At 34.2% G+C, this 12,561-nt stretch overlaps 1 protein-coding gene across 3 annotated transcripts in view; it reads right to left on the reverse strand.

Moving 5' to 3' along the window:
- The window catches only part of LOC123551223 (titin-like), a 37,621-nt gene extending 29,553 nt beyond the window's left edge, over positions 1 to 8,068 (reverse strand). For 2 of the 3 annotated variants that reach the window (XM_045339988.2, XM_045339985.2), the window contains exon 1: positions 7,979 to 8,068. The gene's annotated coding sequence lies outside the window, so the exon portion shown is untranslated. Of the gene's footprint in view, positions 1 to 7,905; positions 7,928 to 7,978 lie in introns of those variants that run through there. The other variant, XM_045339987.2, reaches the window with a different exon arrangement.
- Between the last annotated feature and the right edge of the window lie 4,493 nt (positions 8,069 to 12,561).

Below are 12,561 nucleotides of genomic sequence, written 5' to 3' on the forward strand. Positions count from 1 at the left end.
GTTCTTAATAGAAGAAAAATTGAATGATTTTGTTTTGTTTTGTTTTTTTTTCACTAAAAATACATTTACAGACAGTCTCTATCAAACACGATGCTTTCACACTAGTCTCACACTTCAAACACTGCCGGCAGTTTTACGAAGCTGTCAGTCCAGAGTTAAACCGCTTTGATTAATTTCGGGGCAGAGCTAATTTATCATTCACGAAAATTCAAAGTAAGTAGCAAATTTATTACCGATCAGATAAAAATGTTTTAAATTAAACAGGATGTGAAATGTCATTTGCTAGAAGAATATAGTTACTTGCTGAGGTTTTCTGTGCTGAAACTATCAATATATTTTCCACAATTAGTTACTTTGTCTTCCGACTTCGGAGCTTGGTTCACTAACTTAATCCGAGCCGAATGCATGTAATGTTTTACTGTCGCCAATTAGCGCCTTCAAAACATGTCAACTGATCTGGATAACGGTTTACATTTACAGACAGTTTCTATCAAACACGATGCTTTCACACTAGTCTCACACTTCATACACTGCCAACAGTTTTTACGAAGCTGTCAGTCAAGAGTTAAACCGCTTTGATTAATTTCGGGGCGGAGCTAATCACGTCATTCAAGTGAAGTTACATCACGGTGTATTGATTTTGTCATCCTTTGAAAATATCGGAAGTCCTTGGTACGCCACTGACTTTGTGTATTGGCGTACGGATTATATTTTTTGGTGTATTTTACACCGGGACGCCCACTGGCACCAGATCAGAAAGAAAATGCCTCCGTACGTGTTATACCCTACCCCTAGGTATTCTATAAGAACCATGGTCGTGAACGGAAAAATATACTAACCCGTTTCAATCGCGCATTTCATACCTTAAACACGCAGTGGGGTAAATGTGTACTATGGATATCAAACAAGTGGTAATTTATCTTCCATTGTATACCGGTCACATTTTTTCAATACATTTTATCTTAGAAAAACAACGCGTAGTTTATAGTAATTTCAACATTACACAAAAAACCTGCTTGAACTTCCCTGGTGAAGTTCCGTTCTAGATTCTAAAACGATTCTGATTGGCTGTTGTAAAAATGTATGTCAATCGTCATTTTACTACACGTGTTCGCTAAAATGTGAAAATGCAGCAAAATGTGCAAAATTAATAAAATCTACAGAGCAGATGCCGACCAATGTACGATTTCAAATTAAAGATCATATACAAGATGAATTTCATTCATCATTTCGAGTTTTAGTGTAAAATTGTGATTTTTGAAAAATCTGTTTTTGTTTGTTTACGTTTCGCCAAACATGTGCGCACAGCCGTGACCTCTAGACCGGATGTTCATTAGGGAAGTTCAAGCAAGTTTTTTCTGTAACGTTGACGAAAGCATAAAATAGTTTTATAATCTCAGCAATATGGAATATTGAGACAATGTGACTGGTGCACGATGGAAGATAAATTATCGCTTGTTCAATATACTAGGTACCCATTCACCGAACTGCGCGTTTAAGTTGAGAAATGTACGATTGAAACGGGTTAGTGCACTTTCCCGTTCATGACCATGGTTCTTATAGAATACCTAGGGGTAGGGTATAACACGTACGGAGGCATTTTCTTTCTGATCTGGTGCCAGTGGGGACGCCGCTTAATGGAAGCCCTGTATACCGCGACGTTAGTGATGTGACGTCACATGATGACAATGGCCGACTATTGTTGTTCGAAGTACACATGCATGTTTCTTGTTTAATGTCGTTACATCAAATGTCAAGTGCCACGACAATACAGATGAATGGTATACTTTGTGTCTTAAGACTATTTCACAATAAACTAATGTTGTTTTAGAAGCTAACATGTATTTTAAATGTAGTTTTTAAGGTACAATTTAATTGTAACTCCATGCTCGCCGATGTTTGGTTTTACTAAGATATCGCCAATTCACTCCGACACTACATCACGCAAGATTACAACCAGCTGCAATTCTGTGTATTTTATTCTTCTTTGTTTAGATCAAGCAGCATGCCCATTCACGCACTGCAGTACGTGAATCACGTACAAAATATCAAATGCACGCATAAAAATCACTTGTTGGGGGTACATGCACGCAGAGATTCGGAACTCCAGTTCAGCTGCCAAATCGCTGTTTATTTCATCGCACACTTGCCAATTGTTTGGTATGGTCTAAAACGCAGATCCGGTCCACGAACGTTATAATTTCGTTTCCATCACCGAATTCTCGGCGTAATTGTCAGCTGTATGGAGGGGTTTGGTAAATGTTTTAGTCGGACGTCACACGGGTCGTGTGCAAAAAAAGAATGGATACGAAACGCAAAAAGGCATTTTAGCTTTAAGAAACTCAGCAAAAGGTTAACAGTATTTTATTTTTTCGATATTTAACTGCAATTTTGATACACATTGCATATCTGTAATAGTTTGGGCATTTATTATTGATGGACGAATTTTACCAGTCTTCAGTTGACTGTATGTTATTTCGGACGAATCGTGTTCCGTTCACGAAATTGGGAATACATGAACCTTGCTGAAAACATATTTATATTTAGTATAATATAGGGAGGGGTCTTTTGATTCAGAATTTCCTATCTTAACTTTGGAAAAACATTTTACATTTTCTAAAATTATCTCATCTGTTATACCCCACCCACGAGAGTTCTGTATATATATATAAAAAAAAAAAACAAAAACAAGAGCTGTCTCCATAGGATGACACATGCCCCCGATGGCACTTTAAATGAATAGTTATGGCCGATGTTCGAGTTTAGGACCTTTGACCTACAGAGCTGGGTCTTGCGCGTGACACGTCGTCTTACTGTGTCACACATTTATGCGTAGTTATTTTAAAATGCAAGCATGAATGACAAAGATATGGACCGGACACGCCCATCAATGCACTATCATGAAAAAAGACCTTTAACATCTAAGTGTTACCTTGACCTTTGAGCTACGGATCTGGGTCTTGCGCATGACACGTCGTCTTACTGTGGTACACATTCATGCCAAGTTATTTGAAAATCCATCCATCGATGACAAAGATATGGACCGGACACGCCCATCAATGCACTATCCCTTAATGTCTAAGTGTGACCTTGACCTTTGAGATACGGACCTGGGTCTTGCGCACGACACGTCGTCTTACTGTGGTACACATTCATGCCAAGTTATTTGAAAATCCATCCATCGATGACAAAGATATGGACCGGACACGCCCATCAATGCACTATCCCTTAATGTCTAAGTGTGACCTTGACCTTTGAGGAAAGGACCTGGGTCTTGCGCGCGACACATCATCTTACAGTGGTACACATTCATGCCAAGTTATTTGAAAATCCATCCATCGATGACAAAGATATGGACCGGACACGCCCATCAATGCAATAACCTTTAATGTCTAAGTGTGACCTTGACCTTTGAGCTACGGACCTGGGTCTTGCGCGCGACACGTCGTCTTACTGTGGTACACATTCATGCCAAGTTATTTGAAAATCCATCCATCGATGACAAAGATATGGACCGGACACGAAAAATGCGGACAGACTGACAGACTGACAGACCGACAGACGGTTCAAAAACTATAGGCCTGGTGCACAGTAAAGTGCCCAATTGGGTTAGCATCTAAGTCAAAAAATAAAGTTTATACTTTGCCTTGAAAACTGCCTTTTTTCAACACTTCAACATGTTGTGCACAAGGATCAGTACCCAAATAGATAACTTTTTGGGATTTTTTTTCTAAAAAGTGGATTTAAGTTGCCATGTCGGGTTGGGGACGGACATTACACCTTCATTTAAATTAGATTCCTACTGTAAATGTTTTATACAAAGCCACTTCTTTTATGTGTATTTTCTAATAGTTTGAGGTCACAGATCAAGAAAATATAAGCCTTAACTCTTTGTTTTTCCATTTTTTTTTAAAAAATAGCTAATTTCTTTGAAATTACGATTATTTTCTATTAATCGTAAAATTCACTTTAATATAAAATTTGGAAAACGGAACATTTACAGCAGGAAAACACCTTTAAAGCAATTAATTAATACAAACCACAAAGTAGAAACATAAATACTCTTATTTATATTACATTTAAGCAGAAAATATCATAAATAAATAGTGCCGGAAACGGGGGACGGACATTACATAAAATGACTGGTTCAGCTTTTATAACTACTTTGGAACATAAATTACTCTGAAATTCAAATTTCTTAACTAAGGGAACATTTGTATCTTTTCAATAGGTAATATGTCTATAAATATAGTAAATGATTTTACTAAATGATAAAGGAAATTCATTACGGACATTCATTTAAATAGCAGTTAAAAAGCGAGCGAGATTGAAGTATTTCATTTTTACTAATTTGCAAAAAGTATTCTACTAGTATTAAGCAGTATTTGTCAAAATCAGCTTTACAATCAATTCTTCACTGCATATTATCATAATTTATATATGCAAGTACTGTTCTGTTTCAAAGAAAAAAACATACATGCAGTACAAGCATTCCCATAAAACTAATCCATATCTAACAACCTTCCAGTAGAATACAAGCATATTAAATGTAGATGACCATAACATTACTGAATCAGTTTAGCTTTCTATCAGTGCTGTGTTAATGGTACAAAATGAAATAATGATAACATAATAATGTTCTGTCTATGATTGAAAAAATATTACACTTCAACAATTTTTTTTATTTTTTTTTTTTTTGTATACTTGTACCAGTCTTTTATTTTTCATGGTTTAATTTAATATAATTATGCTTTTTTTAAAGGGGGAAGTCCTTGGCAAAAAAGGCAAAATGTATCCTTACTAGGGGTTTTAATTTTATACAATACACTGGATTATAACACTTATATCAAAGAGTGTTGTTTTAGGTAAAGATTCCATAATGATCAATTAAGATCCAGTTTAGGGGTTTTATGGTCCCTTGTATATTGGCACCCTGTTGAGAAAGTGTGATTTTGTGATCTTCTATGGCCACCTGTGTTTTATGGCATGTTGTTGCCATCTCAGTAGGTCACTAATTAATTATGTTGTTTTAATTAAGGAATGATTATGATGCATCTTATGACCCTTTATTGTGTAGATGAAAATATAAGAGAAAATAAAAAAGATAAGAAATATACAGTAGGGCACTAGGGGTCGGGAAGGGGGATCAAGTGTTTATGGTAGCATTCAAAAAGTTTTTGTAATTACTAAGGGACAAAAGAGGGGCATAGTTTTCTGGATATGATGTTTAAACCTTTAAATTACAACACTATAAATTTCAAGAAGACAGAAGACTAAAACTCTACTTACTTTTTTCAACATGTAGTTTTAGTACAAAAATGTAATGTCCGTCCCCCAACACTTTAAATGTGCTTAAAGATAATGTTTGGCAAAGTTTTACTTTATGTATATACTCATTAGTCTTTTTTCATGTTTTTGCATGAGCTCTTTATATGAAAGTAAAATTCATTATGAAACTGATTCATTTTGCTGAAGATTTCAACAAATTTTGACATTTTTTTTTTACACACACTGTGTTTTTAAGAAAAAATATCACAAAATAATGTATTTTACTGATTTTAAATGCATTTTTTTTTAAATTTCAGTTCTTATTGGTAAATCAGAAATAAAAGGAATTGAATTAGAGAGAAAATAGTAATATATTTACAACATTCAAAATCAATGATAAGTGGGGACGGACATTACGGGGACGGACATTACAGATAACTTTTACACTTTTGTCAATATCTAAAAAACTTCTTGATGGAATTCAACAATTTTTGGAAATGTTACTTATGTCATCATATGTAATAAAAATGTGCTGCAAATTTCTAGTTTTATAACACTTAATGAAGTTTATGCTAGGGGGACGGACATTACGGATTTTTTGTCACAAACTAATTTTTTATGAGATATTCGGCTATATTTATTTATAGACTTGATGTACAAATATGATACTTTGACTATTTCAACTTACATATTTTTCAAACTTTTCAAGGCCATCTCACATGTTCTAGCACCAAAAGATACTACTTTTTTCTTCACTTTTTTAAGTATAGCATTTTCAGATTTCTAGGGCGTTACATCCATACAACTTTGGTTCAAACCATGATTCTCAGAACAAGAATTACAGAAGAACATGATGTTATATATCAAATGAAAGCAAAGATATTTTTCTTTCACAAAATTTAATAGTGAAGATGTAAAAAAGAACAGAATTTCTGTGAGACAGCTTACAAAAATGATGAAATTTTAGATGCTAACCCGTTACATGCAAAAATGGCTAATTTTTGCCTACTTAAACTTGTCGTACTACTTTATTTTTAAATTTTCATGATAAATGTTCACGTCCACATCTACATCTGTTCCATACCTTACTTATAAACTTTATTTCATAGTTCTATCATGCATTGTTTGAAAGATGGGGCTATGTACATGATTTTTTGCTGAATTGGGCACTTTACTGTGCACCAGGCCTATATGCCTCCCTTCGGGGGCATAAAAAAACAATGTATCCCGCGACAACCTATTTTCGGACACAACCCGTATTCGGCCGGCCCCGGTAATGTTTTAGTTTTCCTGGAAAACACGCCTCTTCCGGTTTCACACACGCATGCTTTGTTTACAAACACCATACAAATGTCACGCTGGTAGTTTTGAAGAAAAATTGAAATTAAAAGGGTAAGCAAATGATAAAAACTTACATACTGTTACATTTTTAATTTTTTTCACTATTCCCAAAATTTCACGTCCAAAATATGTGTTTTTAGAAATAAATCCAATGTTTTCATGTTGAAAGCTCTGGTCGTCCGACAGATTAGGTTATTTTACAGGCTCTGCCCCCACTATCAAATTTTGCAAAAGTATACTTCACACAAAAAGCTACCACTTACAGACCAGTGTACCTTACGAGGTTTTCTTAATCAATTGGTTAATTAAATTTTAAATAGTAGTAGAAAAGTTTTTTTTCTCTGTTTCTTTTCAGAAGCATGTGCCCACTAGGGGGTCATATAGACCTTATGCTGATAATATGTAAGGGATGGGTACACTTATCATTTTGTATGTAACAGTGAGGGTAATCAGAATAGGAGACACGTTCCTGTATCCCATTTGTGCTGATCCCACCAACTAACTCCATAAACTAACACTGAAAATACTTTGTAAATACGTTTTGGTAGTTTTCTTGTTACTAACAGTTACATTTGATGTTCGAGATTTGTTTAAACTGTTTCAGACTTTTTGTGACGTAAACTTTTGGAGCACAGTATATTTTGAAGCAGGTGTCCGAAAACGGGTTGTACAACTTCCGGTTAATGGAAAAGTGGGTCAGCCATGTTGGAAAGGATATCTAAAACATGCTGCAGGATGAGGTTTGTTTACTTGCGTATTTTTTTAGGATAAATGATTGTTGAACAAAACTCCAGCATTTATAATTGTTGAACATTTTCCACGTAGCGAAACCGTAGCGATATAGCGTTAGCTGTCCGAAAACGGGTTGTACCGGGATACTATACAAATTTCAGTAGTTAAATAGAAAATTTTCAGATCTGCGATGTAGTGTACCCCCAAATTTTGAAGTGTACCCCTATTCTGCAAAAGCAACTTTAACTTTAAAAATGAGTGGGCATGCTGATCATGAGAATGTCTCCCAATTCATGTGAAGTCACCGACATGTTAGGCTGTTACCATAATAACATAAAAAAATTTTATGTAGATACTTAAAAGTTCATTGTCATCACAGAATTGCAATATATTAATGCTTTCTGAAATTGCATCAACAAACGCTAGTAACAACAGCAATTTTAATGTATGCACCCGACGCACGTTTTAGCGCGCAAACCAGCGTCTGAAAAGAACAAGGAAAAACAAAAAATTGCCGGTCATGTAGGCGACTAACATCGATAAATAACTAAACAAAAATCATACAATTAATGAATTTGACTTGTTTTTCATTTTTGGCTTCTGCATACATAAACTCTATTCTTTGTTTTCTCAGTACCTTGAAGAAATCTTCAATTTTAACATTCACCCAACACGATTTTCTGTCTAAGCCGCCATCATGCGCAGAAAAACTACTTCCGGTGCGTTCGCTGTGGTTTGCTTTTTTCTTATTTCATATAGTTTTGGATCCTATATGGATTTTGAAGCTCAAAAATAATGCAAAATTTACTAAGAAATTCAATATATTGAAAACATAATTATTTACAGATGAAAAGATTTTATCAAAGTAGTCAAAGTACTTTTTAGGTATAAACCACTAAATTGTTGCAAAATGCACATTGTGGTTACATTATAGGTTTTGCTGTGCCTTTTTGAATATTGTTTGGAATTCATGGAAAAGAGTATTTTGGTGTAGGATTTGGATGTAGGAGAGGTATCGTTCCGACTAACAGACTAATGTAGATAACTCTCCGTTTAATCAGGATAAATGAATACAAAGGCTTATAACATCTATGTCCGCCCCGAATTAGAATGTTTTTCAGCTAGCTGGCACTTTTGGCGATATACTTGCAAAATCGAAATGATTTTAAAACAAGGCCACAGCATGCTCTGTCCTTAATAACTATGACTTTTCAAGCAGTGTCTTCAACTTGACAAAAACCCTAAACTGGCAAATCCTACAACAACGCCGGCAACAGATTTAAACCTCTCTGAGCCCGCCCGCTTAGCTCAGTAGGTAGAGCGTTGGTCTACGGATCGAGGGGTCGTGAGTTCGATGCTCAGGCGGGGCGTATGTTCTTCGTGACTATTTGATAAACGACATTGTGTCTAAAATCATTAGTCCTCCACCTCCGATTCATATGGGGAAGTTGGCAGTTACTTATGTAGAACAGGTTTGTACTGGTACAGAATCCAGGAACACTGGTTAGGTTAACTGCCCGCCGTTACATGACTGAAATACTGTTGGAAAACGGCGTTAAACCCAAAACAAACAAACAAACAAACCTCTCTGAATTTATTTTACAAAATCAAACATGACCTAGTCCATATAGATCACAATCACTTAACCACTATCAGGAACCGGTAGCAAGACATTTCGACCCCAAGACATTTCAACCCCAAGAGACAATTCGACCCCAAGACATTTCAACCCCAACTCCTTGGACATTTCGACCCCATTCAATGATATGCCTGAAAACATCTTTGAATGCCATCATTATTATAATTAAGCTTTAATCTATAGATAATTGAGCAATTTCAAAATGTAATAATGCTTAATTAGCAATTAAAATGTTAAAATACGGTTATTTTCGCGGAAATAAGATTTTTTTACGTAAAGACTTTATTAGTACCTGCCTTCATATGAGAAATGAGTGATTTTTATCTCACAATAACGAAATAATCATCACTTATAATTTTTTATATTAACGAAAATAACGGGATTTATGTATCAGCCGCTTTTATTACGTAAATAATTTAAGAACAAACCGTTCTGATTATCTATCTTAAAATAACCTTTATATAACATATTTTCATACTTGGTTTTTATTTATATTTTCAGATCATCTTAAAACGGCTATATTAAAAAAAAACAAGAGTTTTAAATCATGGGCCGATTTCGCTGATTTTAATTATGAAAATAACTTTAATAAAGTCACATCTTTAATACCTCTTTATTTATTTATTTCAGCCAAATATTAATAATTATAATGTAACTCAAAGAAGTTTAAGATGTCACTATCTTCATTACATTGATATTTAAAATCATAATCAGAAAAAAAGTGATCTTTTGATTGGATTATCACACCTTGATTAATTGTTTGTTGGTATACAGCATAAAAGCACGTGTATAATTATCTGCAGTGCGCATTGCAATTAACAATCAATTAAGCGATTGTGGTGACATCGGATATTTATAAACATGTGTCAACATTATCTTTAATTTCGGCGAAAATATAAAGAAAACAATAGGAAATTAAACAACACATTGCTTATTTTCGCATTTAATGTTATTTTCGTAAGCGATTTTGACGCACACATAAAGTATTTGCTTTACAAAATACAGAATATGATTTTTGTTATTTGCAAACTGCTCTTTTCTTTTCTATAAACGACATTCCTTCCAGTTGTAAAATATCAAACGCGAAATCACCGTTACTGAAAAATATAAGAATATATGAGTACTGTTCTGTTAAAAACGAGGAAAAAATTATTATCATATTTCATATCTGTAAAGAAAATGTGGCAGCCGTATTACTTTTTTCTACATTAAATATTTTAGCAAATACACGTGATTTAAAGTATGATTTTAAAAGTATAATTTTAGCAACTTCAAGCGATTTCGGTCACACATTAAACCGGAATCCACCTAAAAAAACGGGATACACCGGAATACATTTTCCATAACCGGAATACACCTGTATTTTGCAAGTTAAAGGTATTTTTGAATTTTTTTTGAAATAATTCAATCATATATATCATAAATGAATAAAATGCGAAAGGAAAATAAAATACGTTTGATCACGCAAAATTTCCATTACCGAAATACACCATTATTTTATTAATAAATGGTATTTTTGTAGGGTTTATTGCAGAAATCATTCGTGTATAATATAAATAATACTGGCAGTAAGTTTCAGAAGGATAAATAAAATTCTTTAACGCAAAACGATTTTATAAGAGATTGAAATTCGGCGACCACGCGGGAAATTACCATAACCGAAATACACCCGTATTTTTTTAACATATTGTATTTTTGAAGTGATTTATGTCTGAATTCAAACATATATATCATAAATTATTATTTTTCAAAAGGAAATTAAATACTTTTGCGCGTTACGTCTTGTACATGATTGAAAATCGGCGTGCGCACTGGAAATTTGTGCATTCGGAATTTCCATGTCCTAGATTCTGTAATGTACACAGGTATTTCTTTAATAAATCGTGTTTTTAGGGTTTATGATAGAGTTCAATCATATCTCAAATAAATAATTAATTTACAATAGGAAAATAAAATGCACAAAACGTTTTTACACCAAGTTGAAAATTTGTTGAGCGCACGGGAAATTTGCGCACTCGTGGATGAACAACAATCGCCGTAATTTTGTTAGCTTTTAAATTAAATAAAAGCTTATCATATTTAACTGCACTTACCTTAAGCTTGTAAGACATTATTTGTCCCATGTCACTTGTGTGTGCTTACAAATATACTGATTAATTGATATAATCAATAGGTGTGATAATCCAATCAAACTCTATCAGGACTAATCAGAGGCACGTGTTTGTTACGCCGCATATATTCAAAGGACATTAATTGTGCTTTGGCAATAAATGCAGTAAACGTTTTTATATTCATATATAAACATGATATAATTCTTTTAAAAACTGATTTTTCATAATAAATTTTCTTCTTAAATTATCAAATTAAACATGAAGAAATAATTGAATTAGTTCCAATGATAAACTTTCCGGTCAGCGCAGTTTATTCACTGACATGTATTTTGTGTATGATTCATTTAAAAATAGAATGTTTATACATCTATATGTTAATATTTTCTAAAATATGCAAAATGGAAGAAATATAAAATGAAAACATACAACTTTTTCTGAGGGGTCGAAATGTCTTGGGGTCGAAATGTCTTTGGGGTCGAATTGTCCAAGAAAATTAAATTTTGGGGTTGAAATGTCTTGGGGTCGAAATGTCTTGGGGTCGAAACGTCCAAGATTCTCAGGAACCTCAGCTACATAATTCCATATTCACCAACATAGTACAATGTATTACTCAAATTCTTTCTTTCCGAGAACAAGTTGTCTATGGAATACCCTCTAAAGAAATGTACAGTCCAGACCAAGCCTTGGTCTATTTGCTGAGCGATTGCCTACTGTACCCCTTATTATACATAATTTTAATGATGTATTTCTTCTGTTTTTAACCATAGTACGGTAGTCTTAATATTTGTCACGGTATAGAAATCGAATATCAAAACGGGGAGAAAATGTGTAGGCGGCCGGATAGCTCAGTCGGTAGAGCATCGGAACGGTATTCCAACGCTTCGGGTTCGAGTTCCGATCTGGGTGCACATTTTTCTCACCCTGTTAAGAAAACGAACAAGCAAATCACATTTAATTATGCCTTTGGCTAATTTTAAAGAATACACATTTACATAAAAAAGCACATCCTCAGTAAACAACAAATCCTTATTATCTCATTTATCTGTCTTGGAATAACAAGAGACTATAATCAACAGATCCAATATAGATTAGATACTGAAACTTGAACAGGTTGTCTAAAACTTGGTCCGGGTCGTCCTAAGTATGGTCTGGGTCGTCCGTGATATGGTTCGGGTCGTCCAAAACATTAACCTAGGCATAAGTTTTACTACAAATGAGCATTATTCGTCTTCGGTTGTATTAGTTATTCTGAAACATCAAGAAATATCATTTGATAAAAAAATACAGGTGACATGGTCCAAGTCGTTCTGAAACGTGTTCCGGGTTGTCCCGAGTATGGTCCGGTTGTTAGACACTTCCACGCGTTAGATATTACATATTAACGACTGTTACAACCCAAGAACTATGACGCACCAGATATAAAATTAGTGGAAGATAGCAATCGCTGATTGGCTGAGTGTATATATCGAT

This window comes from Mercenaria mercenaria, chromosome 4 (genome assembly GCF_021730395.1).
Source record: "Mercenaria mercenaria strain notata chromosome 4, MADL_Memer_1, whole genome shotgun sequence".
In the NCBI taxonomy this organism is placed as follows: domain Eukaryota; kingdom Metazoa; phylum Mollusca; class Bivalvia; order Venerida; family Veneridae; genus Mercenaria; species Mercenaria mercenaria.